Here is an 11,288-nt window from a genome sequence, read left to right on the forward strand (position 1 = left end):
CTCAGGCCAGATCCTGTTTCTGTCTATTACTACTTTCTTAAGCCATTGTTTGTGCTGGTTGGCACCATTTACACCAACCTATTTCAAAATAAGACAAATAAATACCTTACAGCCATGTGCTTTTACTATTCTCAGATGTCAAATTTATTCCTTTAGTGAATCATTAAAAAAATTAGTTATCACTTTCGAACACATCAGAAGTTATGCACAGGTTTTGGTTTAGTCATACATTAGAAAATTGTAAGACCTCTTTTCTTCCTCATCCATATCAAACTACAGGCAATTTGTCATTTTATTATTTATGTTATTTTTCATCTCTTTTAGTTTGGGACGGGTTGTCAGCTAAATAAATGCTTTACAAAATAGATTTTGCTGAATGGTACTTTGCTTTATCAATTAAAAAGAGAAAAAATAAATAAAAAAGACGAGAAGATCCATTTACCCTACCTTGTAATACCAGCTAAACCACACAACTGGAAAACAAATTAGTATGTGAAAATTACCATAAGCCAAAGACAAGGTACTATCTAACTCTTCCTCCTTATCAGTACAATACTTGCTCACCATTCGGAGACTGAATCCTATCCTCAAGGGTCCACATCAGAACGATACAAACCGCAATCACTCATTTTCTATCCCTGTAGGGCTAATCAGTTGTGACAAAGCTCTACAGTGTTTCAAACAATGTTCTTCAAAGCAACCGAACACAGTCAATCTTAGGCTACTTTTCAACTTCTCTTAACTTTTATTTATGTAGCAACTAAGGCTCCTAGCCAACTCTCCTGTCATCTAATACACGGGGTACAGTGTAACCAACAAGCCCCGTGAATGTAGTGTTTTACAGGCTACCCACCATGACAACAGCCTGCAACCTACACATTTTCAAAAGAATAGGAATTTCATAGCTTTGCTTCATTTTATAAAGCTGCACAGAGGGGTAGAACAGTTACACCAATGATTCAGCCAAGCCTACCATGGGGATAGGAACACACTAAACAAGCGGTCTCTCAGCTTTTCACCTAAATTTTCAAAATTTCAGTTTTTTTCAATAGTTTTTACTTGTGTTTCCATGTAATGTTAGTAACAAAGAAAACACTGTTCACATTTGAAAAAATGTTTTCGTTATCTAAAAGCTCTATCCTGACTTGTTAGTCTATACAATTTAGAACCAAGTGTCACTTCTTGACTAATTTTGTACATTTCCTAGAATTTCTTCACACTGCAGAAAATAAACTGGCTGTGTTATTTGGACACGTTACTCACTTTATGCTGTCAATGTGGCGGTCTAACCTTTGTGAGAAATGAAGGCCTGCTTTTCCTTTTGGAGAAGCCCTATAAGTCCCCACCTCACAATTGGCAGCATATTTCAAAACTCTCAAAGTATCTGTGATGTGATAGAAAATTCACAGATTTTCAGGACAACATTAATGCTCATTAATTTAAAACTAATTAAGTTTTCATAACAGCTGCTTTAGAAGAAGAAACATATGTCACAAAATCAAAGGATGACACAACTTCAGAACCAGAGAAGGGATGAAAAGCATTGCTTTTAAAAATAAATATTTTGCCTGCCATAAGATTTGAAACATGAGTAGAAGGCAAACTTTCATTTTTAAAGTTGCCATAATTTAATTTTTAAATTGCAGCAACTGAAAAATTTTAGGAATCAAGTACCCTACAGCTGTGATTATTTTTAATATTTTTTAAAAATGGACATCAATAAACAAATTACGACTTATTCACAAAAGATTCATAATAAGAGGTCTTTAAGAATTAGTTCTAATATAATAAGATTCAATTTGTAAAACCTTAAGTTATATAAAGTTTGTCAGGATCACAGCCACTGCCTGGAGCAAGATACCTATATCTATTTCACACTAGACAAATAAGGAGTTGATAGTTTATAGTTAATGGCTCCCTGGAATTATATTAAAATTGACTTTCAAATTAACCCTAGTCCTCTACTAATATGTTTTTAAAAATTGGGTGTAAGATTTGTTTTTAGAAATTAAAATACACTAAAATTAAGTTGAAAATAGAGGTGCCACATGTCCAGCTCATCTAATTTGACTTTTTCATTCTAGAAACAGTTATTGAATACCTAATATGCTCAAGTACTTCTTTAGGCAATATTTTAAAAAAGCTTTGAACATTACTTGTTAGATGGATTATAGCTGCAGCATATAATTGACATTAGATATATTAAATACAGAATTTCACACACACATACTGTTTTCAATGAGTACAATAGTGTTTTCCAAGTGAACATATTAAAAATAAAAATTAAAAATAAGCAGTACAGCAAGATATATGTGTAATCTGAACTCCCAGATTCAATTCTGCATGACTAAGCGTTTAAAATGTATTGCTCACCCACTCAGATTTCTCCATGGAAATATCATGGTAAAAATGATTGTTCATAAACTAAGCAATACATGTGCAAAACCACTTCTCCGATGTGTAGCCTCCAAAGTTTTTAGTGTGTCCAATTAACTTGGTAAGTCCTACAATACACCTCAATCATCAACAATTAATATATTTTAATTAATTCTTTCTTATTCATCATCATTAAATGAAGTTTTTAATTCTTACTCCATAATAATGATTTTTGAGTCTCTTTTTTAAAAAACTACTATTCGTACTTATACATAAGGTTTAATTAGGCTAGAGAGAATATTAGGGACAAAACAATCACACAAGATCAATCAGTCCATCAGCTAACACTGTCTGAGCACCTACTATGAGCATGGCACCCTAGGGCAGAGATTTCCCTAATTGGCATGCCAAGGTATACTTCTGGACCCAAATTGGTTCCAATACTGAGATATTGACCCCCTCTCTCTCAGGGTGGTGCGGGGAGCCCCTGGGTTGGAATTCTGCCCTGAGCATTTTTCTTTGTTTACACTTGGCCTTTCCTCAGAAAGCTTCCAAAGTTGGAGAAACAAAATATAAACATTTGAAAAGTTAAATAAAAATCCATGGTTTACATAACATCAGAAGAATATAAATTATATCATGATGCAGAATATATTTGTCAAATTAGTGCTATAGAAAAAATATTCTATGAGCAGAGAAGAATGAGGTGGCCTAGCTTAGGATAGTTTCATGGAAGAAGTGGAATTTTAGCGTAATCACTGAGACTATGGAGAGGTCAGAAAACACAAAAGGGCTTCCAAGCAGCAGGTACAATGCCACAAAGGCACAAGGGTGGGTAAGATTGTTCAGAGGAACAGTCGCCCACGATGTGTGGGATATGGGTCTCATGTCAGAAAATAGCAGGAAATATAGGTGTAATGATGGAGACTGGGCTCAAGAGATTACACTGTATCCTCTTCATTCACTCAGTCATGTATTTATGTATTCAGTATATGTTCACTGAGGTCCTACTATGTGCCAGACAGTATTCTAGGCACTGCGGATACACCAGTAAACAAGGCAGAAATCCCTGCCCTCATGATGTTTACAATCAACTGGAGGATATAGACAATAAGCAGGATAAACATATGAAGTATATAGTCTATTGGTTGGTAAGTGCTGCAGAGAAAACTGAAGAGGAGCAGGAAGGCCTGAGTGAGAGCAGGGATTCACTCTTTGAAACAAGGTGGCCAGGGCCTATCAGCTCCAAGTCAAGTCGTTATTCTTCAATCTAGTTTTGGAGGGCACAGCTCACTGGCCCATGTGGGAATCGAACCAGAGACCCTTTTGCTAAGAGCTCGTATTCTAACCTACTGAGCCATCCAGCCGTCCCTATTTGCTACCTGAGTGATTTGAGAGAGTGGCATGAAGTTGCTAGTTGCTGGCCTCACCTCCATTTGAACTCTAGCTGTCAGAGACAGATTGGAGCTGGGCTGATGTTCAGAGGCTCACAAGCATAAACTGTACGGAGACCTCCATCGTGCACAGTGAGGAGATGCTGAAGATTTTGACCAAAGGAGAAATATGCTCTTAAAGAGGTTGTTTAAAAGATGAACCTGGTAGTAATTCATAGAGGGGAATGGAGAAAAGGCCCAATTAAAAGGCTTGTGCCATAGTTCAGGTATGAGCTGAACCTCTGTGGTAGCCCAACAAACAAAAGAAGATACAGATGTTAGATAAATTTTGAAGGAAGAATCGAGAGAATTTGCAGATTAATGGAATATAGAATATAAAAAATAAAAAGTCAAATATGACTGATTTTTCAAGTTCAGATGCTAGAAAGGTTGGGAAAAAATCTACCAAAAAGCACTAAAGCCAAAAGAATATCTAGTTAATCTTCATTTTTCTTTAAGTTGGGGGTTTAAAGAGGATAAATTGTAGAACTGAGAACTATTTATTTATTTTCCTTCATTAGGAGCCTGGATGATGGATTCTTAACAGGTGGAGAGGACCTGACCGCTGAACTAGCATCCAGGATTTTTAAACTGTGCTCTCCCTGTGTTTCTCTCAGGATCTATGGGGGTGCTGCTAGATAAGATGAGGCACACTGGGCTTCAGTCAGAGCAGTTCTGCTTTGATCTCTTAATGTCAGTTTAAGAGATAAGCTTCCACCAAGCAGGTGCCATCATAAAGACTATTTGGATTTCATACTGGATATTGTCTGCTGGCTTTAACTATCCCCCAAAACGGAGGTCATGATAGTGATTCATTTTTAAGAGGTCAAAAATGATTTCTCAATCCTAAGGGGGGAAAAATGTCATATACTAAATATAAGAAAAGAAATAGGTAGCATGTGCCTTTATGAATTTAGAATTCATAAAGGTGAAACCTACTTTTCAAATTGTTTGACAATATAATTCCGTGTAATTTATACTTGCCCCACGATCTCACTTTAAAAAATATAAAATATAAACTATGAGTCACAAAGTTACACACACAACTAATTTTTCTTTCCTATAAAGGAGAATAGCACACAAATTGTGTACACGTGTTGTATTGAATATATACACAATGTAAGAATTTCAAGGTAGTCCGCAGAGGCACATGTTTCTGAACTGCAATGACATGTATCCTTAGCTAGAGTTATTTCAAAGGTAGAGAAAGTGTAGTCCATTCTCATATGAAGAAATAAGTTGCCAATTTCTGCTTTAATTCTTGTCTTTGCAAACCAGTATTTATGTTCTCCTAAATATAGTGATCCTGGGGAGGAAAGGTATGCCGACCATGAGTCAGGCACAGTATTACGTGCTATGTACATGTTTTGCTTGATTCTCATAATATCTCTGTAAGTTTGCTATTACTGATATTAACTGAACAATTTAAAAAACAAAACCTACGACTATGGAAAATTAAATAATTTGGACAGCGTCATACAATTAGCAAGTGACGAAAACAGAATTCATACTTACATCTGTCTAACTCAAATTCATGCCTTTTCCACAACAGGCTGCTGTTGAGATCAAAAAGAGATGGGAGGTAAAGGGCCCTTTGACAGTCCCTCATTGCTTTGTACATGCACTATAGGGATGCATAAAAATCAGCTGGTCCTCAGTAGCTGAGTATATATACAAAAACTACAAATGGTGGACAAAATATTCATAAAAGGTGACTATAGATTAGGTATGCATTGTGATAGTTTATAGAACACAGACTGATTCCAAGAAATACCCTGCCAGATGAGAGTCTACAACAGAAACTGGCTGCCCAAAGACCAACAAACCGGCTCATCCTCCGGCATTCTTTATCTCTGCTAATAGCTTCAGTAACCTTTCCAGTCTTCCTCTTTCTTAGAGTCCCTCTAATGAAACATTAGAAAAACAAACCCCTGTGGAGTCCACTTATATAATGCTCTACTACCTCACCTGCATTTTTCCAGCCCTGGTGTTCGTAGACAAGTTTAAGCCCATGTTAGCTTCTGCCTGGAAACCCTGCAATAGGTCTCCCAAGCTTCAGTCTTTCTCAGATCACATCCTTCCTATACATCTTACTAGATAATCTTACTAAATTACTTCTCAGGTCAGGTCACTCCATAATTTCATTTTTTCCGTGGTATTTCTATGGCTCGATAACTAATGACTGAGCACCTTAGCCAAGATTCTTCTGGCAGGAAGTACTAAGACAGCCTTCACAGAGAAGCAACGTCTGAGCCAAGGATGTAGGGTTTTGATGATCAGAGATATGAATGTAGACTATAAAAGCAATGTGCAAAGAGGAAATGGGAAAATGTAATTGACAAATAGAGAACCAGGAATAAAGCTATTTGGCTTGAAAGAAGGGGTCTTATGGAGATAGACAGAAGATGAGGAGGAAGAACTGGTTCACTGATGCATTCAGCACTTATATTCTGAGAGCCCATTATAGATATATGAAACAAGATGCTAGGCATTGCGGTACACACAGGCAGGCAAGACTCTCAAAGTTATTATGGCAGAGATGTCATGTATATGCATAACTATAACATAAGGCAAAGTATGATGTGTTCCATAAAAGTGATACAACATAATAGGAATTCAGAGAAGGGAGAGATGATACTCTTCTAGATGTCCTTTTATTGAAATACAGCAATTTAAATGATATAGGATATAAGATAAGTACTTAAAAATAGTCCAGAGTGTTTTGAGAATTCAGAGAAACGCAAGATCTTTTCTCACCAGGGTAATAAAATGTCTCTGTGAAGAAGGCAGTTTGGAAACTGGGTTTAAAAAGGAGTATAATTTCCACAGATATAGATAGGGAAAATCATTTTTTAGACAAAGGGAAAGATATGATCCAAGTCACATAGGAGGAAAATGCCGAGTATGTTTGAGAACGATAGAATAATTTGGCTGCAACATATGGCCCATGAAGAGCAGTAAGGACATAACACGACAAAACCATAAAATCAAATCTAACCACCTACCTAATGTTCAAGTCTCGTCCCTCTTACAATCTATTCCATTTTTGAACAGCTGTGAATATTAGAAATATGATGGTATTTACAGTCTACTGGGGAAGACAGACAATTTTACAGGCAACGACAATAAATTGTGATAAATGCTATAGTAATGGAAATGCAAGGTGATTTGCACTCTAGAACAAAGACTGGAAAAGCTCCCTTGATGGGATTCCAAACTAGACCTGAAGGATAATTGAGAGTCAGCCAGGCAAAAGAAATAGGGGTTCTTCAGACTAGCTGACCAGCATATGCAAAGACCTGAAGCCAGAGAGCAAAATTTATTCCAGGGACTGAAAGAAGTCAACTCTAGCGGAAACTTAAAAGAAAAGAATAATATCAAAAGGATAAAATGAAGAGGTAGGGAGTCGACCTTGAAATGCCTCATAAACCACTTTAAAGGATTTATGTTTTTAAAGAATCAAGTTTCAGGCATCACTAGGAAACCATTGAATTTAGAATGGAAGAGTGATCTGATTGTATTCTTAAAGAATCACTCTAACTGCCCTAGGGGAAAGTTTTGGAGTGGGACAAGATCTGAGAAAGTAGACCAGTCTTTGATAGCAGGAGCAGAGGAAGAAAGAAACGGAAATATTCTAGAGAGAGTTGTGGTGAAAACAGGGTCTGGGTCTGGGCATGAAGTTATTTTTGGAAGTATTTAGTGTAAGTGAAATTATGAGAGTTAGTAAAATCATCCAAGAAATAAATGATTCTATTTAGCAGAAAATAAAGTCTGGGCATAAAACCCTGAGGAAGACCAACATTTGATCAAAGGATAGAGGAGCTAGCTAAAAGAGAATGACCAAAATACTATAGGAGCAGGGATTCTCAGAAGTCAAGGGAAGAGAGTATTTCAATAGAGAGTGATCAATATTGTCAAGGGACACACAAAGAAGGAAAAGTCCCCACTAGAATTAGCAGCGTGATGGTCCTCATAATAGTGTTGGCAAGAACAGTGCTCAAGAGAATGGTGGAGACTGAAGCCAGATTATGGTTGGTGGAAGGATAAGTGGAAGGGCATTTATACTGCTCGTCCAAGGAATATAGTGATGAAAGAGAGGAAGAAAAAGGAGCTGTACCTCAAAGAGAAAATAGGATCCAAGGAGGGTGTTTGTTTCCAAGATAGTAGAGACTTGAGCACATTTCAATGGAAGGTCCTTCCTACTGGAAGGAACCAGTAGTGAGGTCAAAGTTGAAGTACAGTAGCAAGTGGGTTATTCCAAAGGTCAAAGGGAATGAGATCCAAGACAAAATTAATCTGCAATAGAAGGGACACATTTATTGTAACTGCACGGATGAATGAAAAGATGAGTGTGGATGCCAGTAAATTTCTAGGTTCAATAGCAGGATGTTTCATGAGAGCTCTGTTGGATTCTATTTTCTATAAGATGGAGGAAACAAATCACTGAGATGAGAGTAGCATCAGAGATTTTAGAGGAATGAAGAATGGGAGAGCTGACTAGAGCAACGCAGTAGGACTGGCAGCTTTGACGACTAGGCTGAGGCTGGAGTCCATGACCTTATCGTGGCCTGATCGGTTCAGTTGTAATTTTTTTCAACCATTTTCAGCAGCTTCTGTGTAGCCATGGAAAGACAGATAGTTGGATTTCACCATAGTTGTAGATTTTACGTAAGTATGAATAAACAGCAGAGTGACCATTCAATGTGGTACTAAAAAAAGTTCATTTTAATGGGCTATCCTAGTGGTATATGAAATATAGAGGGAGGCCATATTAATTAGGGTACATAATGCTACCTACTGTACAAAAAAAAAAAAAAACCCATGGTCCTCCAGCCCCAGTATATCTCAGTGACTTAACAAAATAGATTATTTTGCACTCATGAAATTTTCAAAGACAGGCAGAAAGCTGTCTTCCATGTGGTAATTCAGGACCCAGTTTCCTTCTACCTAGTGGCTCTCTTACATCCCACAACTTTGGAGTCTTTTGAGGGATAGTCTGCATGCAGCTGGCAGGCTAGGTAGGACGAGAACTGGAGGATTGTAGGAGTTTTACTGCACCAGATCTAGAAATAGTACTCATCATGTCCACCCATATGCCATTGGCTTGTCTTGTGGCCACACTGAAACAGTATTGATAAGCATTTGACTAGACTGCTATAGACACTCAGAGTCAAGGAGCTTGGTAATAATCTAAACAAATAACAGTTTGGTAATAATCTAAACAAATAACAGCTTAACCAAGACAAAAAAGACAGTTAAAAAGAAAACACATTGACTTTCTGGGGGGAAAATCAACCAAATTTGGTAATTGCTTAAATCAAGGATGATAAAGAAGCTTTTGTCTAAAGCATTAAAAGAAATTGTGAAGTCAAAATCTAGGGTCCGTGCTGCCTACCCAAAGTATCCTATTTAAGGTTATTATGCCTTCTCCTAACATGTCCCATTTCCCCTTACATGGCTCCATTCTTGTTCATAGCACATATCACCTTCTTACATCCTTACTTGTTGTTTTCTTTTTACTTACTTGTTATTGTCTTTCCCCATCCACTATAATGTAAGCAATTCAGGGGCTGGTGTTTTCACTATATATTCATTGCTCTTTCTTTAGTGCCTAAAACTAAAGTGTCTGGCATGTGGGGGTGGGGAGTCATTGAACTTTTACTGTTTGAATGACTGAATGTCATAAGATTAACAAGGTCTATTATGAAGTCAAGTAGAAGTTGGAAACACACACGTATTTACTAATTGTGGCTTAGCTGCAGAAAGTAAAGGAAGACAGACATCATGACAGAGATTCGAGGTTGGATACCTGGAGGAACATAGATTCAGGGAGAATATTTTGTACATGGAGTAAAAGACAATATTTGGTTTTAGAAATTTCATATTTGATATTTACCTGGCAGGGGAGATACCATGATCACGAACGTGGTTTTCCCAGGGCAAGGCTTGTCCATTGCACTCCGGATGTGCTGACCCCTGCAATTTCCCCAAATGTGGGAAACTCGACTGCATAATTTGTGGTAGTGGGGGACTGCATTCACTCTCTCCACTGGGAAAAAAAAAGGAAATATCATATTTGAAATGAAAGCAAAATAACCAGGTGGATATATTCAAGAGGACATTAAATGTAAAACCTGGGTTTAGCCAAAACATTCAGAATTGAACAAGTCTCAGGATAAAAAGATGGAACATTATTTAATGGGAAATGAAATTTTTGAGTAGCCAGATTGTATTATCTAAGGGATATTCTAAAACAATTAATGTAGAGACTTCCTATCAGATAGAATAACAATATCACAACTTAATTCTGTTAAAAATATCCTTATAAGGAAAATTTTTATTGCATTACTTAAATCAATATCAGTGTGCTTATATAAAGTATACCATATACACAAAAGAAACAAAAACTTTTCTTATGGTTCTCCTGTTGAAAAGTGATCAGCATCTCTGCCCTCTTGTGGTGGTTCTGGATAGAAATAGACCTATCCCTCAAAGAGTCCTGAACTAAACTAATCGCCCACAAGATGGAAGAACAAATCATCTCTTTATTAATCTTCATCTGTGTCATTGGGGAACAAAGAAATAACCTTTTTTCTCCATAATCTTTCTCTTCTCACATCCATCCTACCTGTAAAGTAATAGCTAAAACAAGTGGATAATAACAATACTGGCAAATATTGAATTCAACAAATACAAATGCTAGGTAGATGACCTGAAGTTTTTTCACAATTCAGATTTTCAGTAAATAACCATATAACTGATTTTTAATTGTTATTTTAAATGTTTACATTTTAAAATTTTATCTAAATTAGCTACTGTAGGGGCGGAGTCCCAGACAGTAGTTTCCAGGCTCTCGGCCTCACATGGAAAGGTGCTGACTCGATTATTAGATGACCATCAGTTGTAACCAGTTGGCCATTAGGCTCGATTGTTTTGTATATAACTTCCGTAGCTATGCTAGCAAGTGTGGATTGCAGTTAGCAAGTGTGGATTGCAGTTAGCAAGTGTGGATTGCAGTTAGCAAGCATGGATTGAGGATGGTGCGGATCCTACTTCTTGTGTCTCGACCAGCCGCCATCGCCATCAAGAATATAGTGGTATGAACCCCCTACCTGTGGCTCCGTTGGTGTTCCTTTTCGGCCTCACCATATCCTGTATTCACCTGCCGGAGCGGGAGCTCAGTCCTGGTATTACAGCTACTATGAAATTTAATAGGAAATAAGTAAAAATATTAATATCATAGCTATATGTAAAAATACTTAGAAGTACTGAATATAATGTCCAAGCTCCACACCAATTGATAAATAGGTTTCTAATAAATAAATGCTAATGTTCCAGTTAGTCCTTCACTTCATGGAATAGTTAGTCTGATATTGAGCTAATGTTTTCTCTTATCTGTCATACCAAAAGGTAATGTAGACAATGACCCCAACACAACCTTGGTCAAAATCAAATATCCAATCCAGCACAAAACACCAA

Source organism: Rhinolophus hipposideros, assembly GCF_964194185.1.
Source record: "Rhinolophus hipposideros genome assembly, chromosome: 1".
NCBI classification, from domain to species: Eukaryota; Metazoa; Chordata; class Mammalia; order Chiroptera; family Rhinolophidae; genus Rhinolophus; species Rhinolophus hipposideros.